Here is an 18558-nt window from a genome sequence, read left to right as displayed (position 1 = left end):
GTTTCCCTGGGAAAGAAATAGATGGGAAATGAAGGTGTTTATGTTTTTGTGGCTGTAAACAAAACCATAACTGTGACAAATAAAATGCTGGTGAGGATTTACATACGCATGAAAAGGGATGATACAACGATTCTGACAGGGAGAACCTTGATAAGAGTTCAAATTTTCGTGTAACACACGATGTAATGATCATACAGATAAGTATGGATAAAGGAAAAGGAATAAAGAAAGAGAATAAAGACACTTAACAGTTAGTATGAAGGTTAAGCTGGTGGTATTGACACAGTAGTGGTCACTAGAATCAGGAGGAGGATCTTGCCCGCCCGGTTAGCAGTTCCGTCTAACGCACGGCTTTTCGGGCGGGAAGGAGCGCCTGGTCCCCTGGGTACGAATCCGCTCAGCGGACTTGTGTCGAGGTCCGGTGAGCCGGATAGTCTGTCGATGGTTTTTAGTAGGTTTTCCATCTGTCTCGGCGAATGCGGGCTGGTTCCCCTTATTGCGCCTCATCTACACTATGTCAGCGACTGCCGCGCAAACAAGTTCTCCTCGTACGCGTACACCACCATTACTGTAGCACGCAAACATAGGGGGAAGGGGGGGGGGGGTGGTCCACCGGTGGACGAACCCCGCAGCAACCCTGAAAGAGTGGTTCGGTGTGGGTCGTCGGATGGGTGAAGTGGACTACGGTAGTTGTCGTAGGATTGTGGACACTTCGGCTGCGGCGGGGACGGAGCCTCTCCTCGTTTCTAGGCCCCCCAGTTAACATACAATACAATACAATAGGAGAATCTAACGAGCAAATTATAGGCAATGGGAGTGTGCCAGTTTTACCAGTGTAGAGTTTTTAGACTATAGATGCAATTAGAACAAATACACAAGTATTGGTAGAAATGAGGAATAAAAAGAAAGCAGTGGGAATTACTGATGTGATGGTACTAGATAGATGTATCAGTTTTATTATAGGAAAGGATGTGAAGGCGTACCACACTGACTTCAACAATCCTCTTGCGTTAGGAAGACTGGTCGGAGACCCTATTGGAGATCATCTGAACTCGGTGAGGCTGTTAGTGGAAGAACACATGTCCGTCGTATCTCGCTGTAGATACCTGAAGTACACCGACCTGCATCCTTCAGATGATTATGTCCCCTCTGCACAGCAGAAGCAATGATCATAAACTCGTTCGACTCAGAATCTGGATGAATGGCTGTAACACTGTACAATGATTTGAGGTCTGAGAAGAGTTAGTGGTCAAATAATAGTGCACACATTCACTGAAGGAATGTCATTTTTAATTCCAGTAATTTGCTTTGTGGTCGTTTATAAAAGACGTTCACACAATAACTTATCATCCATCTGCCCCGTATGCAGACTGCAATGGGCTTATATTCGCATATTGCACGAAACAATGACAGTACGTTTAAAAAACCTCCGCCGTCGCTTCCCGACTGCCGCTCTATTACCTTCATACAGGATAGGAAAGTGCTTCCTCCTGTTTTGGGCCAATCAGAGCCTCCCGTTAGGTTTTCTAAAAATATGTTGCCTTCTTACGTGGCTGATGTAGTGACACCTTATCGGGGACGCTATGCAGGACACACATTGTCGACCCATTTTATTTACCCTGTCTCTCACAAAATCCAGTGGGAACATATTGTCCAGTATTGCGTAATCTTAGGTGTTGTCCATTGTGTACCCCCTATTAACACTATCACTACATGAGGTCGTGAATTTTGAGAAGGGCAGTATGACGGTTAATGTAAATAACACAGGAAATTATACATAATTTGAAAATATTAAGGACCCTTACAAAGTGCAAAATCGACGGTACGTGACGATGACGAGTGAATGTTTTCGATACAGGCCCAGTAAAGATTAAGTTACCTCACAAAGGGAAAAGAGTAGTCAGCATTTTGTTGAAACAAGAATGTAAAGTATTAGAGTAAAAGTTAAAGTAAAGAAAATGAAAATAATTAACAAAGTAGGAAAATAACGAAAAAAAATTGTTTTCGAAATACCTGAAGTGTTCTGAAATAGCACAAACATGGAGAACATTGACGAGAAGTATACAATGTTATTGACATGATGAAAGTAATTTACAAAGCTGTAAAAGGAGGGTTAAGGAATTTGCTTTCAAGCAACTGAACGTATTTTTCAAATGTACAAGATTAATGAAAAATGAGGAAAAGTTATTCGTATTAAAGACAAGGTAAGGACATATGATGAGCATTTTGAAGAGCACTGTATTCTGAGCAGGGTACACATCAGAAATCCAGTAGAATTGCCATAGTCTGGGTCCCACTCGGCAAAAGAGATATGTAACGTTGTTGACGTTAAAAATTACCGCAGTAATGAGTAGAAAGCCGTTTCGCTATGACTAGCATGAGTACCAGGTACCGAAAGGAGGACCTATTTTTTGATAAAAATGTTTAATGAACGAAGTATTATACAGAGTTAAATGTGTATCGCAGAATGGGACGATATTATTAGCAAGACACGGCTAATGTTAAGAAATAGTGCATAATGTGTTTTATCAAATATTTGTCAAGATTCACGCAAGCGGACACTCGGGCAGTCCGCTGCTGATGGTCTCTCTAAAGGTCGTATTCAGGTGTCAAGGCCCACATGCAAAGGAATGCTAAGTGACATAACCATGAACATGTCACTCTAAGAGGTATTTGTAAACAGAAACTGTAAATAGTACAAGTAGTAATGTTGAAAGATGTATGTCATCATGCATTCTAATTATGACCTATTGTTAACGGGTTTTGCTTTGTTATGAAACAGTTCAACTGAAGAGTACGATTTAATGTCTAAATGGAGGAGAATCATAAATTGATTATTTGGGAAGCTTAAATAAAATTTTGTGACACTTGGCCAGAAAATAATACGCAATCAGTATCGAAAGTGTAAAAGTATATTAGTATGGCGTCTAAAATATATTTCCTTGTTACTTGTAACTATGATACATGGAATCAGGGGAAATCTGAAGCCATGACAACAAGATGACAAGAAGTTAAATGTAAAACCAGAACACGAGTAGGGCCTAAGTAAAGAAAAAGACGTGGGTGGAAATTGCATTATGATGGTTGCCAATGATAAAGCAAAATGGAACTACAGCTCCTGGGACCGGCAGATTCGATAAACGAGTGAAACATAGGTTTAAAAAAAAAAAGATAGCAGTGGCGTGTGCAATAAAAGATCGACCGTCGAGTCGTAAGTGCTTGTTAGGTGTTGTGGTGGACGACCAGGTGCTGTTATACAGTAAAAGGAGAATAAATATCCTGTGTGTAGTGTTTCAGAATATCTCGAGCTATGATCAATTACTAATGAAGTCATTTGTTTTTATACTTGTGTTTACACTGATAAGCCAGAACATTATGACCACTGCCCACTGCGACATTTGATGCCGCCTGATGACGCTGAGGGCACGTGACACGGTAACAAAAGTACGTAAGCGGAACAGACACGGACACGGGATCACCCCAGCGAAGATGTGGGCTGTAAATGGGGAGACAGGTTGATATAAGCGGCGAAGGGCAGATTATTAGTGCGCAACCCTGTGAGCGAGTATGTCGAAAATACCGAATCTGGTCGAATGTTCACATGCTGCTGTGGTGATAATCAATGGAAATCTGAAATTCAAGAAGAGATTCTATTTCAATATACTCCTTTAACTTTTTGGCATACACTAAAAAAACTTGTTTCTCTTCACATGAATGACCACATTTGGGTCATTTGTCCGTAAGTACAGTGTATGGGCCACGTCACTGCGTGCCTAGCTTGCGACTTCTGCCGCTTCTAACGCTTTCATCGTACAACAGACGTTGGTTACCCGGTTTAAACTTGTCCCAATAAAGCATTGTGGTCAGACTATACTCATTTCACAGGAAGTGTAAGGTGGTCGTGTCATTTGGTTTCTGCTTGTCATCGATGTACACGTCAGAGAGAGAGAGCAAGTTACGTTACTGCTAAACGATCTTTTGACTTGTCGTGGCACAGTCTTTGCCTCTGCGCAGTCTGATACATTCTTAATTGAAGTATGGTAGGTGATGGACGTATCTGGTAGTGCTGTGTGGACTTATGATTGTATCTGTTAAATTAAGGAAGGACAGCAAATATGGATATGATGTATGCAATGATAGGTGAAAGAAATATAAATTTTGAATAATATGATTTTTCTTGAAGAGAAGAAATTACAGGTAAAACTCCATCTCTGCGCACCTAGTTTGTCGGGGTGATTATTGTCCGCTAGTTAACTTGCTCAGAGCTGAGACAAAGACCATTCCACATCCCTGAGTCATGCTTTAACATATTAACTGATTAAGCTGTCTGAGTTTTTATAGAAATTCTCTGTTGACAATGTACCCTTTTTAAATCATTGTTCGCTTTGTTAAATGTAATATTGTTCAGACCAATTTTATGTGTGAAGATCACGTGAAGCTTAGCTCTATCTTTTTGAATACAAATTTCATTTTAAATCGTTGTCTTGGAATATTATTTCGTAGGAATAGCTACTCTCCTCGCCCCACGGTTTATCATTATGCATTATCACATACAAAAATTTTAATATGTATTTAGAAACAGAAATAGAGCATAGCCACTGCCCCTTGCTGTTAGCTGTTGTGCTTTCTAGACAGCTGCAACAGTGTTGTCAAGATACGAGGTAAGTGCAAACTTTGATTAGGACCAGCTAATTGTTTTACTTTCGTTTAATACAACGACAAGCTGCATTCAGATCAGTTACAACTCACTTCGAATTAAGTTGTGTTTAACCAAAGGTTAACTTACGAGTTTAAGTTGAATAACAGTTGTGGGGGCATAGTTTTGGTAATACGTAGACTTTTATAGAGTGGGAAGTAAAGTTGGGCTAAATTTCAGACAGAAACAAATATGGTGGGAAGGTTACAAAACTAATAAGCAGGTCATCAATAAATACAATAATTTTTGCAACAAAGTGTTACCTAATTCAAAATGTAAAGCTCACATGGACATTGATACTTACATAGAAACCAAAAGGTAACACTCTAAATTGACAATATTGCCCTTCAAACAAAAAGGCTACATGGTCGTTATTCAGGCTGGAGTGACAAGTGAAAGAAACCAGTAGTGCCATCGATATTACTGGTGAGTCGCGCTTGGGTAGCTCAGCTGGTAGAGCACTTGCCCGCGAAAAGCAAAGGTCCCGAGTTCGAGTCTCGGTCCGGCAAACAGTTTTAATCTGCCAGGAGGTTTCATATCAGCGCACACGCCGCTGTAGATTGAGAATTTCATTCTAGAAACATCCCCCAGGCTGTGGCTAAGCCATGTCTCCGCAATATCCTTTCTTCCAGGAGTGCTAGTTCTGCAAGGTTCACAGGAGAGCTTCTGTGAATTTCGGAAGGTAGGAGACGAGGTACTGGCGGAATTTAAGCTGTGAGGACGGGGCGTGAGTCGTGCTTGGGTAGCTCAGTTGGTAGAGCACTTGCCCGCGAAAGGCAAAGGTCCCGAGCTCGAGTCTCGTTCCGGCACACAATTTTAATCTGCCAGGAAGTTTGATATTACTGGTATTCCGCACCTTTAAATTAGCTAGCATCTCTTCCATAGGAAGGGTCTGCCTCTTTCCGTTTCTATTATTCGTTTTGTAAGTAGGCTGTTTATGTTTTCTTATTGGCAACGTTACGTAGCGCTCTGTATGAAAATCACTGGCCGTGCTGTGTGCAGTCTGTGGCCAGTTTGCATTGTTGTCTGCCATTGTATTGTAGTGTTGAACAGCGCGTAGCGTTGCGCAGTTGGAGGTGAGCCGCCAGCAGTGGTGGATGTGGGGAGAGAGATGGCGGAGTTTTGAAATTTGTAGGACTGGATATCATGAACTGCTATATATATTATGACTTTTGATGATATGAAGGTAAATACATTGTTTGTTCTCTATTAAAATCTTTCATTTGCTAACTATCCCTATCAGTAGTTAGTGCCTTCCGTAGTTTGAATCTTTTATTTAGCTGGCAGTAGTGGCGCTTGCTGTATTGCAGTAGTTCGAGTAACCAAGATTTTTGTGAGGTAAGCGATTTGTGAAACGTATAGGTTAATGTTACTCAGGGCCATTTTTTTAAGAAATGGGTTGTTGTCTTTAATCTTAAGTTGACACTCATACCTGTTTATGTGGCCAGGCATATCTGAAAAAATTTTCTTGTACTGGTGCAATAACTTCAGTAAATCAGCCTGTCCTTCCTGTGACAACATTATTTTCAGTTACTTTATTAGCTGTTTTGAAGTCACATAATAATGCTATTGCATATCATTTTCTACAACTTCTTTCTTCTTAGACGATTATAGTTGCATATAAATGAACTTCCTCATCCATTCACTGAGCAAGATGGCGCAACAGATAGCACACTGGACTCGCTGCTGGGATTCCCCTAAGTCGCTTAAGGCAAATGTCGGGATGGTTCCTGTGGCAAGGGCATAGCCGATTTCCTACCTCTTGCTGTCGTATCTGAACTTGTGCTCTGTCTCTAATGATCTCGTTGTCCACTGGACGTTAAACTCCTACCTTCCTTTTCCTTTCTTACTCTGTTACCACCTGCTTCAGTATTTACATACAGGGCATTAATTAGCTGCCTCGGGACCCGACTGATTAAGTCTAATTTTGAAAGTCTAGTATTGCACCTTGTTCAGTCAACGAATGTATCCCTAATAAGACACTAATGTTCATTTTGAGAGCTACTAAGAAACTACCAGCTTTCCTTTACACCATCTTATACCTACTGTACAGACTCCAGCAACTGGTAAACAGGACACTTCAAATTTTCTGTTTTTGCTTCACTTTTTATCTACGACACATACATCGCTACCACAATTTGCTATTAAGACTCTCCAGACCTGCAACAGCTTTCACTGTATTACCAGAATACCACACAATTGCAGCAGTGATTCAACCATTGAGACGATTAGCTGCATCGCTCTTTGTTAGCGTAAAATTCAGAACAAAAGCAGAGAAGCGATTCTTCTTGGCGTTGTAGCTGTCAAGGGCACCTCGGGATGCTTTCCGTGTGAGGCAACTCTGGGCATCTCTGAGCCGCAGCGCGTGATCTGTGCATGCACAGTACTGCGCTGACGTCACTTTGGGTGTGGCGCTCGCGCGACACTCTAGTTTTACTCAGAACCGTGAGCATTTTATTTGCGGCCGGAAGTTGATAAGGCCGAAGGCTGTATGTGTCATGAATCTGGAAAGTCGTCGTGTAGCTGCGGGTGCAACAGCACTATACAGCGAAAGGTCATGATGTCACGTTATAGGAGGGGACTTAAGGGCTGTCGGGCGACCGTGTATAAGGCCATTGATGATATAGAAGTTGCTACGAGTAGTAAAGTCGGAGCACGAGTGATTCAGCAAGGCCCATCCGTGTTTTGCGGTTGTGTTCTGAATTTTACATTACGAAAGATGATGCAGTTAATCTTGTGAGAATGTTAGATCACTGCTGCAGTTGTGCTATATCTCAGTGATACAGTAAAAGCCGATTTAGGTCTGGAGAGTTTTAATAGTGTGATTGCTTATCGCACATTTCAAGTGAACGAGGTGTACAACCTGGAGAACTTTGTGAATTCTTCTGTGAATACTTGGTTTAACATCACCTTGTGTTTTAAAAAAGTCTTGTCTTGCTACAATTCATGTCTTAGCAATCTTCTACTACTACTACAACTACTACTACGTGATTAGGCCCAGTGGACCGCACGCATATACAAGTTTCCTCCTCCACTGTTTTCTGTCCATTGCTGCTATCCGCCATCCGTTCACATCTATTGACACATGGTTTAAATTTTAACGGAGTCCATCTCTCCAACGCTTCTTGGGAATCCCTGGCGGTCTATTTCCTGTAGGTGTGAAATCCAGGAGCTTCCGAGGCCATCTGTGATCCTCCATCCGGGCAACATGGCCGGCCCACTGCATTCGTTTGGCCTGAAATTAGCATTGCCAATGACTTGGACCCCTTGAGTGCCCTTCCTGGTTTGTCAGCGTGGCCACTACCGTGAGGCATCCTGTGTTCCCGTATTCTCTAAAATAACAGTTCCTATCAGATACCCATTCAAGGAAGTACCCAGTAACCTATGGAGTTTTCCACTTTTTCTTCTATTGCCGTTATTGTTGTTTAACTTGGCAGTTCTTACGATTTCTTATGTCTCCTTTCCTTCTATTTTCATCTGTTCGCCTTTTATAATTATTACTAATGTACATCAAACATTGATCTTCCTGGGTTTTATTTTGGATATTCAATTGCCACAAATAATTTAATACAGTATTATCTTAACCCTTGCCATTATCTTACTCCTTGCGAACCATTTTCTCTCTGACATAGGCAGACACTCATCTAATTGCTACCTTTATTAGTTGTCCATAGGTAATTGGTTCATCTAAAATACTACAGTTTGGTAAGGCGACATTTGAAATATTTCCTACAACTATCCCAAATTGTATTTTGTGGCCTCCAGGTATGCAGTTCCAAGGTAAATTTTTGCTGCTCACCCTCAGACCAGTCCCTTTCTTTAAACTACCTGCTGAAGGCTTATAATTTAGAAAATCCTTAGCATCTAAAATCCCCCATTTGTGGCCTTACCTTCCAAATATCTGATCACAAATTTTATTCTCTTCTTACAATCCCACGATGCAGGTAAAGTATCCTGAAATGACTGCACGAAATTTTTTGAATGCCCTCAGGTATGAATGCTGGGAAACAATTAACTAAATGATTGTACTTTCCATGTCGAATGCTCCCAACCAGTCTTTGACAGCAGGAATAGGAACTCATTGAGGTTATCTAGTAGACTTTCCATCTATGACTTGTTGCTCTGTATTGAGTTTTGCACTTATGGATTTTTCTACTGAATAAACCTTGGTATTTATATGTATACTATAATATGGTAACTGCTTCTCCTGGGTTCTGGGTGAGGCTATTTGGCCATTTAAATCAGTAGTGGTTTCTCGTATTTCCATCAATTGCCCTTTTACTTTCTCTATTTGTCTGGAGAGTTATCTATCTCAGGTGACGCTCATATCATGAAATATTGTTGCTAGTTCCCTACTTAAGTCGGCTACTATTATATAATCTACTTCAACTTGCTTTTTAAGAGATTTATGTTCATTTTCTCCTTACCTATTTCCTGTTTTGAAACAGAACAGCTGTCTGTTTTTGAGTTAAGTCTAACCTTATTTCCTCTATGGATAGGAGGAATGCCTCGCTAGACACGTCCATATTATCTGTATCATCCCCAGTGCAGGGCAGTTGGTTATGAGCAGAATGAGGTGAGTGGGTGGTGGAGATGATTGGGAGCCCAGGAAAATCCGCAGAGAGGCAGCTGCAAATGTAAAACAATCTTTGTTGACGCATCTGCACTGCTTCATAGACTGGATCAGTGGCCTGTGGTCGCTGCATTCTGCATGCCCTGCGATGCTGACGCAGATACTTCACCGTGTGCCAGCGGCCTTGTTAAGTAAGGCAGCCACTTGGTTCCCGCACCACTGACATGTTCTCAGTGATGGCGTACCTGCTACAGCCAAAGACGTCATCTTGCTATGCCACTTCTTTACCTTATTTGTAAATCTGAGGAAGTTATGTTTGTACTGGGTTGCTTTTACAAGAAACTGTGAACATATTGGTGCTCTTCTGTAAGTATCTTGGTTGACTATGGGGTGAGGAGCACTGAATGTTAATGGAATATCTTGCGATTGTACACGTTGGGGGAGAGGGTGGGGGTCAGAAGAAGAGGCAAAAGAGGGATACTTATTTTATCAAATAATTTTTTTTTCTTATAAAGTTTCTCCTTTCAGTTGCAAGAGGGGAATATTTAGCTTTTCTAATGTGCATATTTAAAAAAGTTTAAGCTCAGCAGTATTTTCGATGTATGAAGCTATTTTGTTTCCTGTTTAGAATTCCTTTCGTTGAAAACGACTGTAATCTAATGACTGGCAACAGTTGGACATTTACACATGTAAATTAGTTCAGATTTCCAGTGATGATGTCAACGAAAATAAATAAATAAATAAAAGAAACGAGTTAATTGCATGGGGGTTGGGGTAAGTTTCGATAACAAAATGGATCAAGTAAATATAATTACTTGAATGTAAAATTTCCGAAGCTTGCAATGGGGCGAAGCATCTTCTCATATTGATCTACGTTTGTTTCGACAGGATTCAGTAATACAGAACTATGATCTTCACTTGTAGCTTTGCGATAGTAAGAAAATCTTTCCTCTAAATAAAACTGCAGAATCCAAAACAATACCAAACAGTTTGTTCAAAAATAAGAGATTTATAGTGATAAGCACGCCCAGGCGTTACTGCCTGCAACAGACCTGGCGTTCGCCGTGCCTAGCTGGCGTGACATCACCAACAAGCGCCGAGGCCTTCCTTTGAGCGACACCCCTGGGATAACAAGGCCGCCCAGCAGTGTTAGTGACGTCACACTAAGCGGCCCATAGCCGACGCAGCAGTCCACGGACACCACCGTACAGACGCGCCTGATGCTAACGATCTTCTGTCCGTCATACAGAAAGGAGCGAACTATAATTCGAACCAAAGACCAAATTATATATATTCTTGTAAACAGCATAAAGGTTCATAACGAAATACCGATTACATATACGGGCAGGAATAGGTTCTAGAACTCCTCTGAAAAGTGTTTATCTTCAGTACCAGAATGAACATCAAATTGTCAGGTTTTCTAAATAGAAAAGCACTTTGTTAGTAACAGACAGCAATAATGAGACTTGCAGTTGGTGATTTGTACGTGGAAAAGGAAATAAGCTGTAGAGAGATTGAAAATGTTAAGTAAAGAGAGCCTCAGCCTTTTGCTCACATTCTTACATGTAATGCACTTGGTTGTTTTTCATTTCCTTACCTTTCATAACATTTTTAATATTGTTTCAAGAAGTGTATCTTCAATAGCAGAGTGAACTTCAAATTGTCTGGCTTTTCTTAAAGGAAAGAGCAGTCCCTTAGTATCACAGTGCAAGACAGAATCTTGTGTTCAGTGATGTCTATGTTAAAAGGAGAATATTTGATATCTATCTTTTGTTTCCATTCTTTATTACTGGGGATACACTTGTAAAAATTCTTGAAAAGAGCTGTCACCATGAACGTATGAGTAAATTCACAATAGTCATGTGTTTTATGAGATAAAGCGTACTCTTGTTACCTTATTGTAAACGAAAGTTGTGAGGGTTTTGCTATGTATGACAGTGTTTAAGATCATTTACTTTCAGTGTAATAGTGAAAATGTCAAGTCCTGCTGTCAGTTGGCATTTGTCACCACCTGCATGCGAGTATTAAAGCTAAATACAGTAGTGTTATGACAATTATAAAATAGTGGCAAAGTTCCTCAATCGATGAAACTTATTCCTGCCCGTATATGTAATCGGTATTTCGTTATGAACCTTTATGCTGTTTACAAGAATATATATAATTCAGTCTTTGGTTCGAATTATAGTTCGCTCCTTTCTGTATGACGGACAGAAGATCGTTAGCATCAGGCGCGTCTGTACGGAGGTGTCCGTGGACTGCTGCGTCGGCTATGGTACGCTTAGTGTGACGTCACTAACACTGCTGGGCGGCCTTGTTATCCGGGGGTGTCGCTTTGAGTCGGTGTTGGTGTGACATACTGTCCCCTGCCCAGGAGTGAGCTGTGCTGCTGGGGATGACCTGGAACGGCCAACTGCGCCGAGGCACAAACTCCAGGGAGGAACTTAGTGTGTAGAGCTGTTGCTCTGTCGTGGCCTCTAACAGCTGGTTAGTATATGTGGCGTCCTCGTCTGGCAGAATCCTGTCGTCCTGGTAGGGCGGCGAGACAGAATATTTCCATTACAAAAATGTCCAGTACCTTCAGTCGGAAGAGGTGTGCTTGTTCTGCATATACGCCACTACCAGTCACCTGTCTTAAAACACCACCGCCAGTGTCTGTGAGGAAGTCTGCCCAGCCCCTTCTTGCACTAATCTTTGCAGAATAGCTTAGTTCGCTGCTTCAGCAAGCTGACCTGTCTCACAACACTGCGTTGTCCTTTTTCAATTATCACAGTGACAACATCCCACGCTCACCTGCTGTCTGCGCTGCTGCAATACACCGCTCAGGCTTGCTCTAATACGCCCATGTACTTCTTATCCAACGGTTTTACTGTTATTTTCTAGGTCCTGAAACAAATGAACTTTTAAACTGGACAGGTAGTCAGTTCTTTCTGTAATTGATCCTTCTCCATTAGAGATTCATGAATGTTTGCTTCTGAGCACTATTAGTCTCGAGGTGAGTACTTAGACCTGCCATTTGTTCGAGTATCGTTAGATTTATTGCCTGGTTATCGTATTTCTCTAAATCCTTTCTTATATCTCTTTTTGTTGCTTTCCACTTCGTCTTATAATTCTTCAAGCATTTGTACTGCATCTACGTCCATTATATTATACTAGCTTTAATACGACATTCCTTGCTGAATCGTATAATTATTTTTGAATTGTTTCCTGCCTTTATTACTAATCCATACAGTCAAATAATTGTTTCCACTACTCACTCACACATTTTCTAATAATAGGAGACCCTACTGCAATGTGCAGGACGGGCGTATGGGCAGGCGGTGGGCGTTATGATATGAATAGGGTAATTTTTAGATACAGGCCATTTATTGGCGAAAGTATGTTGAAAGGGGTTACAAAGGCCTAGGGAGGTGAGGGTGAGCCAGAGCGTAGAGTTCAGTGAGACATAGTTAGCGAAGCTAACGAAAGTGGTTGTCTCCCAAAACTAAGTCAACAGTGCCGTAGCACCGGGAGAAGCGGGAGATGTCCACTGCTACAGGGCGCGCATCCGACTCGCGGGAGAGTAAGAATACAAGAGAGCGGGCCCGGCGACGGGCGGCCGGGTATATTCGACGCACCACGCAGCTTCCTCCGCCCTGATTGGTCAGGACCGAGCAAACCGTGCGGGTGGCATGGAATTTTCCAGAGCGTCGCCTGCTAAGCGACGCCTGGGGCGGCGTTACCCCGTAAACACATGAGAGAGGCGCGTGGCCAAGGTGACCTTCCTCGGTGCTGACTTCGTGTTGCTAGACCGTGGGACGAAAGAATTTACAGGCAGCTAACACTGCCGGCCGTGGCTTGGCCATAATGGAAAAATGAAGTTACCGTTTGAAAGTTCATATAATAAAGTAAAACCTTCCAATGTCTGGCTCATCCTTTACAGAAATTTTACTGTTGTTTTGAAAACCGGGTTTTTCTAATCAGTATGTTGTCCCGACATAAACAGCAGCAACGGGTTCGACCCCTCTCTCATCGTGGCAGAGCTCCGCTCGATGACAGCTGGCAGAGGTTACTACAGGCCAGAGCTCGCCCGTCATCAGTTCAGGTGCCTGCGCCGATGCTAGAAGGCGGGTGCTGCTAATTCATCTAATTTTGTGGTAGCGGTCATTTCACGATACGTATCTAGGAGGAAGAAGGGTATTGAATGACCGACCCTTCCAGGAACGTACTCTCTCGGTATTTCAATAAGAAAACTCTCCGTGATACTCAACACCTCTCCTGTAGTGTCTGCCACTGGACTTGATTAAGCATCTCCGTAACACCTTCGCTCCGACTGATCGATCCCGTGACGTAAGGATCGGTTTTTTGCTTGGATATTCTCTATGTCTTCCGTTAATTGAATCATATAACGGTTCAAACCCAATAAATAATATACAGAGATTTGTAGAAAAACTGTTTTTTAAGACACTTTCAAGGACAAATTGCATTTCCAACACATTCTGCCACTGAACGTCGGCCTTGAATTCGATGTTCCTACAGTCTGTTTTGCGGAGACGTTTCACTGCAGGCAACTCAGCTTGGTTACTCCTAAGTATTTCACGGCAGTTGCTGTTTCCTGTGATTTGTTATTAATCAAACAGTAGTGGAATAAGTTGCCTATTTATGCGCAATACGTTACATTTATTCACGTTATGGTCAACTACCAATCCTTGCAACGATAATAATCCTCCGCAGATCTTCCTGAAATTCTTTACAGTCTTCTGGTGTATATTCCTTCCTATAAACAACTATATAATCTGGGAACAACCTCACGTAGCTTCCGACGTTATCTGCTAGATCATTTGTATAAACTGGCAGGAAAAAATCGTAACACAAAAAAGGAGTTGAGCAACATTAACGAAAGTTGGTAGGCGTGTTTCTACGTCTGAAATATTATGTGTAGTCTGATTTCGCGCCACTATGAGATGCAAATCAGGATTGCTTTCAATACGCGCTGCAACAGTCTTGATAGTTAGTTGCCTTTGAGACTGGACGTTATGAATTGATGCTAGCCAAAAGTGCCTTTAACGTGACAAAGACGCCATTATCAGCAGCATACTGAAATTGAACGAGATCGTGTAGCAGCGCTACGAGAAGCTGGATAGTCCTTCTGCGAGCCGGCCGGGGTGGCCGACCGGTTCTAGGCGCTACAGTCTGGAACCGCGCGACCGCTACGGTCGCAGGTTCGAATCCTGCCTCGGGTATGGACGTGTGTGATGTCCTTAGGTTAGTTAGGTTTAAGTAGTTCTAAGTTCTAGGGGACTGATGACCTCAAAAGTTAAGTCCATTGTGCTCAGAGCCATTTGAACCATTTTTTTCCTTCTGCGATATTGCAGAAAGACTTGGCAGGAATGTAGCCACTATACATGATTGATGGCAGCGGTGGTCACGAGAACGTACGGATGTAACAAGTCCAGTCTCTGTACGGCCACGTGGCACTACCAAGAGGGAAGAGCAACATGTGTGGCGTCGTATCGTACTGCATCTGGAGCAGCAATTTGAGCAGCAGTTGGCAACGCAGTGACACAACGAGCTGTTACAAATCGGTTACTTCAAGGAGAGCTCCGTCCCAGACGCCATGTAGCGTGCATTCCACTGTCCCTAAACCACCGCTACTTGCGATTTCAGTGGTGTGATGGAGGGCGGGTAGAGATCTGTTGCGTTTTCTGATAAAAGCTGGTTCTGCCTCCGTGCCGGTGATGTCCACTTGTTGGTTAGGAGGAGGCCAGTTGAGTGCCTGCAACCAACACATCTGCACGCTACACACACTGGACCTACATCTGGAGTTATGATCTTAGGTGCGATTTCGTATGACAGCAGGAGCGGTCTCGTGGTTATCCCACGCATTCTGACTGCAAATCTGGTGATTCGACATGTTGCCCTGCCACTTTCCAGGAGGATAATGCTCGCCCACATACCACTGTTGCAACCTAACATGTTCTACAGGGTGTCGATATGTTGCCTTGATCTGCTCGATCACCAGATCTGTCTCCAATCGAGCACGTATGGGACATCGAACGACAACTCCGGCGTCATCCACAAAGAGCATTAGCCGTTCCAGTACTGACCGACCAAGTACAACAGGCATGAAACTCCATCGCATAAACTGACATCCGGCACCTGTGCAGCACAACACATGCACGTTTGCATGCTTGCACTCGACATTCTGGCGGTTACACCGGGCATTATTGTACCAGTATTTCATATTTGCAAAGTGTTATCTCGCGCTTACCTCAACCTGTGATCTTGCAAGGTGAATCACTTAAATATGTTACCTAGACAAATTTCTTCCCGAAATTTCATCCCTCTACATTAATTGTCTTTTGGTGTTTGCGATTTTTTTCCGTTAGTTTATATATTGTTAAAAGTCCTTAATACTTCTCCCTGATGTAGCCCTGAATTCTCATTTTGCAGATGGTGTATAGCAGCAACCAGCCACTCACTGGTTTTATGTAACTTTATTGGAAAAGTACCGCTACCGGTTTCGAACTAGCATAATTTATCACAGGAGGTTGGCACGATTTAGTCAAAACACATGTTACATTGGTTTACAGGTGAGTTGCTCTAGGGTAAAGAACAATTTACAATTATAATAGTGTAACAATGATTACTGCACTACAGACTAGGGTTATAATAGAACAAATGTGACATTTACTCCTGGGACACCTGTATTTGCAGTTTTTCTCATTTCCTTTGCTTGTGGCTTTTCCCGCAACGACGCAGGGGCGGCATGGTTAATTGGATTTGGCAAGGTTAATTTAAGGGGTGGCCAGATGCCCTTCCTGCCGCCACCTCGTACCCACCGGGACGGAATTGGTGTTCCCCAACTGTCTGTGTCTAGTGTATTCCATGGAATAGTGTGAATGTGTTCAGATGTCTGCGAGCCGAGTAACTGAGGCGGGACGTGGGAACCAGCCCGGTATTCACCTAGTGAGATGTGGAAAATCGCCTAAAAGCCACATCCAAGCTAGCTGGGACACCGGCCTCAGTCGTTAAGCCGCCGGGTGGATTCGATCCGGGGCCGGTCCGCCTACCCGAGTCCAGCAAGCAGCGCATTAGCGCTCTCGGCTAACCTGGCGGGTTTTTTCGCAATTTTTCTTCAACAAATCATATTAATTTGACGATAGTATTTTCATATACCCTAGTAGTAATGTGAATTTCATACTTTTTAGAAAAACTCTGAAGAGAAATGTTCCGGACAGACATTATACGCAAGTTGCATTCTAACATAAATCTGTAATGGAACCATCGATATTAAGCATTTGTAACTGCGAATTATTATTTATCCTAGGACAACTCAGCTGTAAACAAAGGTAACAAGCATTTTGACGAAAGAATGAATGCCATCTGATGATAAATTGTTGTCAGTTCCAAACTGGCACTGGTACTTTTTCAGTAAACATAAACCAATGGGTGGCTGGTTTCTGCTGAACACCACCAACAACCTGTCCATCACTTAACAACCATGGTCTCAAACCACATCTTTATTTAACAAAACTGCATCTTTACTTCTCTTCGTGCGACGATTGAAATAAATTTCTTCATTGCTTTCTAGGTGTACAGGTAGCGTTAGTAGAATAATACGTTATCATTCATCCTGTACCGATCAATGTGGGAAGGACTTCATAACGGTTTTTGAGCATTAATTTAATCACATGCAGGCCTTTCAGAGTTGGTGCCGGGTATATATGTGCTTGAAAGCTATTATGAAGCAAGTACAATTTTTTACTGTTGAGACAGCATTTTTTAAGCAGTGCTCCGTGTTCCCAAATTCCGCAAGAAACGTCGCCTAACATTTCCAGAGCGACTGCAGGATCTCGCGGCAGAAGTTCCTTGTGGCGTTTCGGCCGCCGCGCCATCTTCGTGAAATATGGAGCCGCGCTGAAATGTTAACCGCCTTTCTCCCCCTCCTTGCACGCCCCTCTTCAAATTCAGCTTGAACGGCAAAGGGCATACGTAAGCGTGCGGCACCACAGGGAAGTGCAGGAGGGCGAAGTGGCACAAATAACGCTGCCGTAATTGTCAGGCGAATGTATGGAGCCCTGCGGAATCCTCATATACCGCATTACGGCAAAATTTATTCTGTCTAGAAACTCGCTTTCGTTGATTCATGCATCGTTTCTGTACCAGTCACGAAGGCATGTCCACGGTTCTCGTTATAACTGACCTCAGAGAGAAGGCAGTGGGTGAAAACGAGGTACTTTGTTATTCGTAGTAAATTTGAGCTTTTCGTGGGCAGCTCTACGCTACCACGTGGCCAATTCGAGAACTGTCTCACGGTCCAAATAAAAGCTGCGATTCTGTGGTAATTTTTAAACAATTTTAGAGGGGGTTTAAGAAATATAGCATGCTGAAAAATTTTAAAAACCCCTAAAGAAGCTTTTAGTCCTTATCTCACTAATTTAAGCAAAACATACTGCATTTTATAGAAGACGGACGTATAAGAAATAAATTTACTTCGAAAACGTAGACTAATGCTAGAGCTTTAGCATTCATCAACACAATCACATGAATTAAAAATTAAGACACACAGAGCTAATGTTTCACAATAATTTTTATTTTACTTGTAGCTACTTTCCAGACCACCATTAGACAACATCAGACTGAAGAGACAGACTACACATCATCAGCGAAGGCTTCTAACTGTACAAACGCTGTAATTTCCAAAGATATCTGACAGTTGAAAGATAGTGAATCTGTAAAAAAAAAAAAAAAAAAAAAAAAAAGTGTCTCAATTGGACATGAATATAAAGCATGTGCTGAATGTTTTAGACTCTAAATGTGGGAATGTAGAAAACTAAACCCACTCATTGACTGATATTAACATATTGCATTACGCTATTTACACAGATATTAGTTAAAGTCTTTTACCTACACACAGAGTGAAAAATATCATAATCATATTTAAATACACACAATTGCATTCGAAAATTAATAGTATATGAATATAAAGGCTAAAATGATACACCAAATGTGTACTAGCAGACTACTATGTTGTATGTACACAAATTTACACTAGCTTTTGGCACTGGGAATATTATTGCCCACATTCTGTTCAACAGTAAAGAGAAGATTCCACCTACAGAAAAGATTGCAATGTATAGCACTGATTGCAGTTTGTGTGGCAAATCATATGTACACCAATTTATGTTCTGTGTTTGACTTAAGCAAATAGGGCGCCAGATGATGGACAAAAGTATGAAACACCTAGTGCTTTTCCACATAAATAATAAGAAAAGTTTGAATTATTAATGTTACGTGACTGGTTGCGGGC

The sequence above is a fragment of the Schistocerca piceifrons genome, chromosome 4 (genome assembly GCF_021461385.2).
Source record: "Schistocerca piceifrons isolate TAMUIC-IGC-003096 chromosome 4, iqSchPice1.1, whole genome shotgun sequence".
NCBI lineage: Eukaryota > Metazoa > Arthropoda > Insecta > Orthoptera > Acrididae > Schistocerca > Schistocerca piceifrons.
The sequence above is the reverse complement of the archived record's forward strand: the minus strand, read 5'-3'. Positions refer to the sequence as shown.